This window comes from Octodon degus, unplaced genomic scaffold (genome assembly GCF_000260255.1).
Source record: "Octodon degus isolate 3935 unplaced genomic scaffold, OctDeg1.0 scaffold00045, whole genome shotgun sequence".
Classification (NCBI taxonomy): domain Eukaryota; kingdom Metazoa; phylum Chordata; class Mammalia; order Rodentia; family Octodontidae; genus Octodon; species Octodon degus.
Window position 1 is genome coordinate 9,406,617 of NW_004524621.1, and position 9,504 is coordinate 9,416,120.

Genomic DNA, 9,504 nt, shown 5'->3' on the forward strand with positions numbered 1-9,504 from the left:
TTTTGTTCTATTTATGCCTTCATCTGATTGGATGGGAGCCGTCACATTATGGAATACAGTATTCCTTAGTCTACTAATTTGAATGTTAATCTCATTCCAAATCAATCTTTCAGTCAGATTCAGAATAATATTTGACCAAATATCTGGACACTCCATGTCTTATAGTCAAGCCAACATCAAATTAATCATCATAGTAAGATATGAAAGAATTACTGTCACAGGGGCTGGATATACAGTTCAGTGGCTTAAGCACTGGCCTTGCAAGTACAAGGTCCTGAGTTTGATCCTGGGTTTGATCAGGGATAAAAAATAATTATTATTACAAAAGTACTTCTCCCATCAAATCAGTTAATGTTTGCTTCATATATTTTGGGACTCCTAGTTATGTATATTTGAGTACCATCTAGATTCCTAACATATCAACTAGAAGAATTTTCTTTAGTGTTTGTAACTCTTTGTAACTTGTTTATGAAGATGTACTAGAGACAAATTCTCTTAGGTTTGCTTTTTTTTTTTTTTTTTTTTTGAGACAGAGTCTTGCCATTCAGTGTGGGCCAGTTCTATGCTCACTTTTTGTAGCCCCCAGGCCAGTCTCAAACTTGCAGTGATCCTCCTGTCTTAGTGTTGGGATTGCAGACATGTGCCACTGTGCCCCGGGATCAGTGAATGGCACAGCATGTGGGGCCAGTGATCAAACTTGGGTCCCTGTGTTTGCCAGGTAGGTGCTTATGCTTCCAAGTTGTCTTCCCAGGCTCCTCTCTTAGCTTTTGTTTGTCTTAATTTATCCTGTGTTTCTTGAAGGATAGTTTTGCTGGGTATAGAATTCTTAGATAATAGGTTTCCTATTTCAGCATTTTAAATATACATCCTGCCTTAAAGATACAACCTCTTTTAAGCCTCCAGCAATTCACTGATAATTGCACTGAGTATCCCTTGTATGTAACAAGATCTTTTTTTTTTTTTTTTTTTTTTCAATTTCATTATAATCTTCCTTAGTGTGGGTCTCTATGATCTCCACCAAAAGGCTAAAAACAATAATGTAGATCTTTTTTAATTTATCTTGTCAAGGTTCTTGGATATGTATGGTATGGTCATGTCTTTCATCAAATCTAGGAACTTTTGGTCATTATTTCTATATTCTTCCTGCTCCTCTCTTTTTTTTTCTTTTCCTCTTGATACTGATAATGTATTATCTTTATGTGCTGGTTGATGACTAATATGACTGGTAGCTTAGTTCTTTTTAATTTTGCTTTTGCAGCACTAAAATTATAAATGAAGAGCAAATATTTAATTTTCCTATCTCATTAAGCTGAAGAAAAAAATTAGTAAATAAGAATCTGTGAACAGATTAAGGGTAAGACAGACTGGGTAATAAAACCACCTCTGAAGTTCATACTCCTATATGTGACTCACTCTCAAAGGTGAAATGGCATTGGAGATAAGTGAACCAGTAAGATATGAACACTAAATCTCATCCTAATCATTCAAATAAGTTCAAGATAAATAGTATTTTGTTCACCATGGGCAGCAAAATACACATTTTACTGAAGGAATGCTTTGATAGAAGCACTTTTGTAAGTTATACATCACAACTATAAAATGGCTTGAACAGTTCCATTTAACTATCATTTATAAAGTACAACTATATAATATTCTGCATTTTATCTGAAATACGAATTATCAGTCTTTATTGAAAGAACCCCACTTACCAATTTCCACCACTTTCGAAAAGACCTACATGTGTAAAAAAGGACTGTGCCCCGTACAAAGAACCATTTTCACAAACCTACTGGTAAACAAATACATTTTTATAATTGGAATCTCAGGATACTAGAGTTGTACCGATTTTTAAAAAATCATTCAGCTACCTTTGGTTTTTAAAAAAACCTACACTGCATTATCCTAAACATGTTCATCTCATGATAAAGGAGAGTGACCTTGCAGTGTGAAATGAGACTGTCAAGAGTAGCATGCTGTGGTTTCAACAACAGCATCACAGCACTGGATTCTGCACATCAGGATTGAGGTCATTGTTGCCAGAGGGCGATGAACGGGGAGAATATCCAGTTTAACCACCTTTGGAGTTGGGTGCATGACTACCAGCTGGTCCTCGATGTTGTCTGCAGAAGTTGCTGCCAGGTTAGTGATATATTTACTCTTCGCACACTGAAAGTGTACACATTGACCCTTCTTTCTCCCACGACATTTGAATAAAGGGTCTTTGGACATAGCTGTAAATGACTTCTGGGTAGCCCCAAGGCCTTTACTTTACTTTTTTCTTTGTAGGTAGGATAACCTTCTATTCACAATATAATCTTTTTAAGACCTCTTTCCTTCAAAACTGATTTGGTCACATTTCTATTTTCAGTGTACTTGAAAAATTATACAATTTTGTTTTATAATAATTTGGGAATATTCTCCCATCTGTCATGGATACTCTTCATCCCAGTCAACTAAATCATCATCTTTAAGCACTACTATATGGCATTCTCATTCCCCACTCTGGAAACTAACTACCATGACAGGAAAGAGCATTTCTTCCAGATAAAATTCAGATTACCTACAAACACCATCATTTGACTCATACACATCAGGGAACAGATCCCTACATTCAGTAGTACTATATTCAAAAGAGATACAGAGATAATCCCATGTTTCTCTCAGCTCAAGAATAGATATACTTGGGGCCAGGGAGATAGCTCAGTAGGATAAGCGCTTGACTGGCAAACACAAGGATCTGAGTTCAATCCCCGGTTCCGCCAAAAAAAAAAAAAAAAGAATAGATATACCGGGTCACAGAGATAGCTCAGCAGTCTAAGCACCTGCCTAGAAAGCACAAGGACCTGGGTTCAATCCCCGGCACCACACGCTGCACTGGCCCAGCCCCTCAGGGACTAGGTATGGTGCCATATACCTATAATCCCAGTGCTGGAGAGGCTGAGAGAAAAGGATCACTGTGAGTCCTGTACCAGCTGCATAATGAGACCCTGCACCAAGTACAAAAAAAGAATAGATATGTCCATTTAGACAATGAATTATTCCTATTTTACATTAATCCAGGATAGCTGAAAATACAGTGAAATCGATTCCTTCTGCTACCTCATACTCTCCTTTCTCATTGGAATATGTAAAATTACGTTCTCGGGGCCGGGGAGATGGCTCAGTAGGATAAGCGCTTGACTGGCAAACACAAGGATCTGAGTTCAATCCCCTATTCCGCCAAAAAAATAAAATAAAATTACGTTCTTGGCCAGATGCAGACATCCTGCCCAACACTGTGTGGCTGTGCAGTAAAAATGGATGATTCTGCAACAAATCTAGTGTTATCCACTATTAATGTCACTTATACTGACATTGTTACAGTTCAAACTCCTTCTTTTGCATTTTCACATACAAATACATTTCCACAATTGTCTGCAGCTGCCATCTGAACTTGACTGACTACTGTTTCTGCAGCTCCTCCCAGCACTGGTGATTGAACCATTTGCAGATGCTTTTTGGGGATGAGGATTGCTTGAATGAGAGGAATGAATTCTGATCTTTTTCTCTTTGAACCTGGTGCTGCCATGTTGGAGAAGTAATATTTCTAATACAAGGAGTAAGTTGAGATTCTGTCCTTTAATCAGATGAATCTCATGATCTGTCACTTGACCTTCACCTGTCTCTTCATCTCTCATGTCCCTCTAGTGACATGTAGAATCCTTTTGGTGTTGTCCACTCCTCCTTTAGCAACATGTGGGGAAGTACTTGAATGCTTATAAAGTTTACAAGGTTTACTATGCAATTTATGATCCCCATTCTCTGGATCACTGGAGTTAGTGTCATAGGGATGAGACCATCTACCATTCCACTTAAGTTTCCTCGCACTATTGCTCTGAAAGCACACATGTAGCACCCATGACCTGTGCTTCCCCTTGAGTGTCATCAGAAGACTAAGGCAAAGGCCAAGGCGGCACCACTTCCACTTCCTCTTCACCTGGATCCCACTGGAGGTAGCTGTGGAGGTGGACACTCCAGCTGCAGCAATACCTACCAGAGCCATCTCATTTTTAAAAAAAATATTGATCAAACTCAAACTTGCTATCCTTCTGCCTCAGAATCCCAGAGTGCTGGGATTACAGGCATATACTACCTCACCTAACTTGTTCATTTTTCTTTACTTTTTATTTCTGCTCCTCAGGATAATCTTATTCAACCTATCTTCAGGGTCAGCATTTGTTTCTTATGCCTACTAAAATCTGCTATTAAACTGTCTCTACTAAGGTTTTTGTTTTGATTTGTTTTATTTGGTTTTTTGACTGTTGTATTTTTCAGCTCAAGATATTCTATTGGTTCCTTTTTATGTTTTGCTTCTTTATTACTATCCCCTACTTTTCCTGCATCTTTCCTCTAATTTCATAATATATTGTGACAAGTTACTGTAATTTTTAAAGCATTTATTTAGTTACTTATCTTTTTATACAGGGTTTTATTGAGTTGCTAAGTTGTTCAGACTGGTCTTGAATTTACAATCCTCCTGCTTTAGTGTTGGGATTACAGGTATTTGCTACTACACTCACTTACTTATTATGAGTGCCAGGTTGATCTTGAACTCATACCTCTCTTGCCTGTGGCCTGAGTTATAGAGTTGTGCCATTGGGATGATTCTTTTTAAACATGTCTAAGACAGTTCATTTAAAGTTTTATCTTTGGGCCAGGGAGATAGCTCAGTAGAATAATCACTTGCCTGGCAAGCGCAGGGTCCTGAGTTCAATCCCTGGTATCACAAAAAGTAAATAAATAAAAGTTTTGTCTAATATTTTATGTTGAATTATGTTCCCCACAAAATTCTGGTACTTCAGCATATAACCTTATTAGGAAATAAAGTTTTTAGAAATGTAAATACTTAAGATGAGTTCCTTAGGATAATCCAATATGATTGTGTTCTTATAAAAAAGAGGAAATTTGTGTCAAGTGTTTTGATACCTACCTTCTAGCTTTTCTGGAAATGGACACAGGAAGAATGCTAGTTTGATGGCAGCCTGAGCAACTTAGTAAGATTGTCTCAAAGTAAAAATATATTTTAGAAGCCAGGTTTATGGGCACATGTCTGTGAACCTCAGCACTTGGGTGGGTGAAACAGGAGGATTGCCACAGGTTAGGGGCAAGCCTAGGCTACATAATGAGTTCTAGGCCAGCCTGAGCTACATAGTAAGATCCTGTGTCAAAATAAATAAATAAACAAATATTTTAAAGAGAGGCTGGAGGTGTAGGTCAGTGGTAAATTATTTGTCTAGTATGCAAAAACACTGCATTCAGTTCCCAGTATTGAAAGGAGAGGAGGAAGAAGGAGAAGGAGGAAGAAGAAAGAAGAAAGTACAAAAGAAAGGAAAGAAAGAAAGAAAAAGAAATTTGAAGACATGTACACAGGAAAAGTGTATGGTAAAGATGAAAGCAGAAATTGGGTTGGCACATCTATGCTACAGATTGCCAGAAAACCACCAGGAGCTAGATGAGATATGTGGAGTCTTTCTTAGAGTCCTCAGAAGGAACCAATCCCGCTGACACCTGGATTTCTTTTGTGTGTGTTATAGTGTCAGAAAATATCTAGAAGGGCTTTTTTTTCATCCAACAAGTCAACTGAGAAAAGGTGAGAAGTTGGACTTTCAAATTTTAACTAGTGCAATTTGAAACTGCTATACATTGCTACAAATGTGTATTCATGTTGTAATTTTTTAAAATCAGTAAGTATTTTAAAATAATACTTAGATTTTAAAATCCCTTTTTAAATTTTTTGAGACAGAGTCTCACTGTGTAGCTCAGGCTGTCCTTAAACTCATTATGCATCCCAGACTAGCCTTGAACTTGTGGTGTTCTTCTCGTATCACTGTCACAAGTGCTCGGATTATAGGCATGCAGTACCAGGCCCAGAAAAAAGTCTTTCTTATATATACTTTAGGAATCTACGTAATTGGCCCAGTGCTACTATTTCTGTGCTCTGAAGCCTCACAATGCATGTTAAGGCATCAGAATGCTTGCATGGGGCTGGGGGAGCAGAGACCAACAGCAAAACACAACATTTCTGGGACCTGGAATCTAAACACCTGGAAAATAACAACTTGGTGAAGAGAAAAAAAAAAAAGTAGATATCTGGGAACTATGAGGGGCTGACATGAAAACTAGAAACTACAGAGAAGAGCACAAAACAAGAACAAATCAGTCTAGAAAGCTGATGCCGACTTCCATGTAAGGGAAGCTGTCACAGCTGACACAGCTGCTTAGATAGTTGCCATAGCCTCAGAAGTATGGACAGAGGGACCTGTGGAGCAGGGTGAGGGTACTTCACAAACTCACAGGCCACAAAACTAAAGTGGAAAAGCTGTGACTTGTGATACACAGAAGAACATGGAAAATGAGAGCTGTACACATGACTACAGGCCTATGTGAAAACCATTGGCCAACGATGCCCAGTGGGAAAAGTGAGGTGGAACTGTGCATTCACACACAAAAGCATCAGTGTGGAAACAAAATAGATCTTAGCAGTGACTTACTATTCTTCCCTCATAAATGGTGAATTCTAATACTGCAGACCCTGGAAAAAAGCCATCCATTCAAAACACAAATAACTTGTTGCTGCTGCTCCTGCTGCTTGTTTTCTGCTGCCTCTTGCCTACTCTGTGATGCCTCTCTGCTGTGCCACCTAGCCTTGGAGCCTGCCAGTTACAGACTGAAACCTCTATAAACTGTGAGCCAAAATAAACCTTTCCTCCTTTAACTTTAGGTGTTGGGTATTTTGTCTCCAATGAGAAAAGTAAGACAGTTAAAGGTGGTAGAGTGGTAGTTTTTATTTGTTCCTATAGTATATCAATATTGGGTTTGTCTTTACCTCTTTTTTTGTTGCTGGTTTTGTTGCTGGTAATAGCAACTTCTTTTTACTGTATGTTAATATTAGGTTTGTCTTTGTGTCATAAGAGTACTGTAGTTTGTTTCCAGAGAACTAATGTCCTTGGAAGGTTACACCCTACCCTACTCATCCAAATCTTGGGACAGAGATTAAGGTCTACAGTTATCCACACTTGGTGCATCAGTGAGAATCAAGCACTAACTAAAGAAATCTCTATACTAGCAACAAAGCCTCCATACTAACAAAAGAGAGAGAGGGGTAACAAACTTGCATAGCTCACCGCCAATAATAATATATTTTTTAATAACTCAAAAGCTTTATTCATCTGCTGGAGCTGGCACAATACAAACTGCTGGAATCTCTCACTTCAGTATGCTGCCATCCCAGGCTTCAGCCAGTTCCCTCTTGATCCGTTTCAGCTCATCCTGCCTCTTCTCCTCTGCAGCTACCCTCCTCTCTTCCTCTGCCTGAGGCTTCAGGTAACTCTAGCGCTTGGTTCCGTAGGTGATGCCGACAACCAGAGTGGAGTAGCGGCAGAGCTTGATGAGCGAAGGGATCTGTACCAGTGGCACCATCTTGTCCCTGACCTTCAAGCCAGAAGCCAATAATAATAATTATAATTATAAAAATGAGTAGACAAGAAAACAAAATGCCTCCCAAAACTCCTTACTCTGCCAAAGCTGATCCATCGAGCATTGATGAGGAGAAAACAAAAGTCAGACAGCTGACATATGTCACAAATAAAAAATAAAATAGATCAGTAAAGTGCTTGGCTAGCTCAAAGATGATGCACCTAAACAAATAATGGGCCTCATAAACAAAAAGATCAGTGAACTTATAGAAGACACTGAAGAAAAGCTAGCTGAACTAAACAAAATGATAGAACACATGAATCACCAGTGTAGTGAGGAATTAGAGCCTATGAAAATGTACTAAATAGACATTCTTTTTGAAAGTATAGGCAGAAGAACTGACCAATACGATGACAGAATGTCAGGAAGTAGCATATATGGCTGATGCAAGTGACAATATACTCAGATACTGTAAAACAAGAGAACACTTAAAATGCATTCAATAGCTGCTAGATGATACAAAGACTAAGTGGAATTATTGAAAAATCAGAAGGTAGTACAAGTAGTATTTAAAAAAAACAGAAATACAGAAATAGTAACACAAAACTTTCTAAATATGAGGAAAGAATTTAACATACAGGTAAAGTACTATCATTAAAAGACAAAACCTCTATGACGCACCATTTTTAAAATCCCAGAAGTCTAATGCAAAGAATGTTAACGGTATTAGAGAAAAGCAACAAATTGCTTATAAAAGAAAACAGGATTACTGCAGACTTCTTAACACAAATGTTAAAGAACAAGAGAGTTTGAAGTGATGTGTTTCAAACCCAAGAAGAAAACATCTTCCAACCCAGACTGAACGCAAAAAAACTGTCAAGGTTGAGAGAGAAATAAATTATTTTCATGAGAAAGAACACCGTAAGAAATTAATGATGCCAAACCTGCACTCTTAAAAATTCTCAAGGATATCCTAGAAAAGAGACAACAATGCCAGTAGTGGCAATAGTGCCAAAAAATAGTCTGATGAAATAATATACCAGGTAGGGTAAGCTGTTAAGCAAAAAAAGGAAAAAAAAATGAATCAACAATAAGGAAATAATGCAATAATAGGAATAAGTGAGTACCTTTCATTAACCACTCTCAATGTGAATGGTATTAATTTCCCAATCGAAAGACACAGACTGGCCTATTGGATTAAAAGACAAAACCCAGTTGTATGCTGTAGATAAAAAACATTTAAACCAGAAAGAAATTCATAGACTAAAAATCAGAGGTTGGAAAACAATGTTCTATGCAACAGGAAGCCAAAAACAAGCAGGAGCAGCAATCCTATTTTCAGACAAAATGAACCTCAAGCCAAGGCAAATCAGAAGAGGCACAGAAAATCACTGCATACTGGTGAAGAGAATTATTTATTAGGAAAATATAACAACTATATATGCAGCAAATACATGCACAGCCAACTTCATGAACAAAGACCACTGGACATAAAAGATCAGTTAAACAGTAGTGCAATTATAATAGGGACATCAATAGTACAATTTTTAAGAAAAACATCAGATACCAAAAAAAATGAACAAAGAAATGTCAGAGTTGAACAAAACCTTTGAACAAATATACCTAATATAAATGTACAGACTGTTCCATCTAACAACAGAATACACATTCTTCTCAGCAGCACGTAGAACTTTCATGAAGATAGGTCACATGTAGTTGTCTTAGTTTCTTTTTCTTATTGCTGGGACAAAACACATGACACCCAAAGTTAAAGAAGGAGAAGTTTATTCAGCTCACAGTTCATAAAAGTTTCACTTCATAGTTGGCTAGCTCCAAGGCAGAGTGGCATCACACAGGAGAAACAGTTCCCACCAGGCAAAAGGCAGCAAAGTAATGAAGAAGCAAAGTAGCAAGCAGCAAGAGACACACAAGTCCTCTTTCTGTCCCAGAATTATGCCAAGCCAATCAGTGGGCTAATTTAGTTATCACCTTGATGCCAGCATCACACACTTAATCCTGGCATCACATACTATAGACTTATCTACCTCT

At 37.9% G+C, this 9,504-nt stretch overlaps 2 pseudogenes; both read right to left on the reverse strand.

Moving 5' to 3' along the window:
* Window positions 1–1,993: 1,993 nt before the first annotated feature.
* LOC101582442 lies at window positions 1,994–4,042 on the reverse strand (annotated as a pseudogene).
* Window positions 4,043–7,237: 3,195 nt separating this feature from the next.
* LOC101586364 lies at window positions 7,238–7,458 on the reverse strand (annotated as a pseudogene).
* Window positions 7,459–9,504: the final 2,046 nt, after the last annotated feature.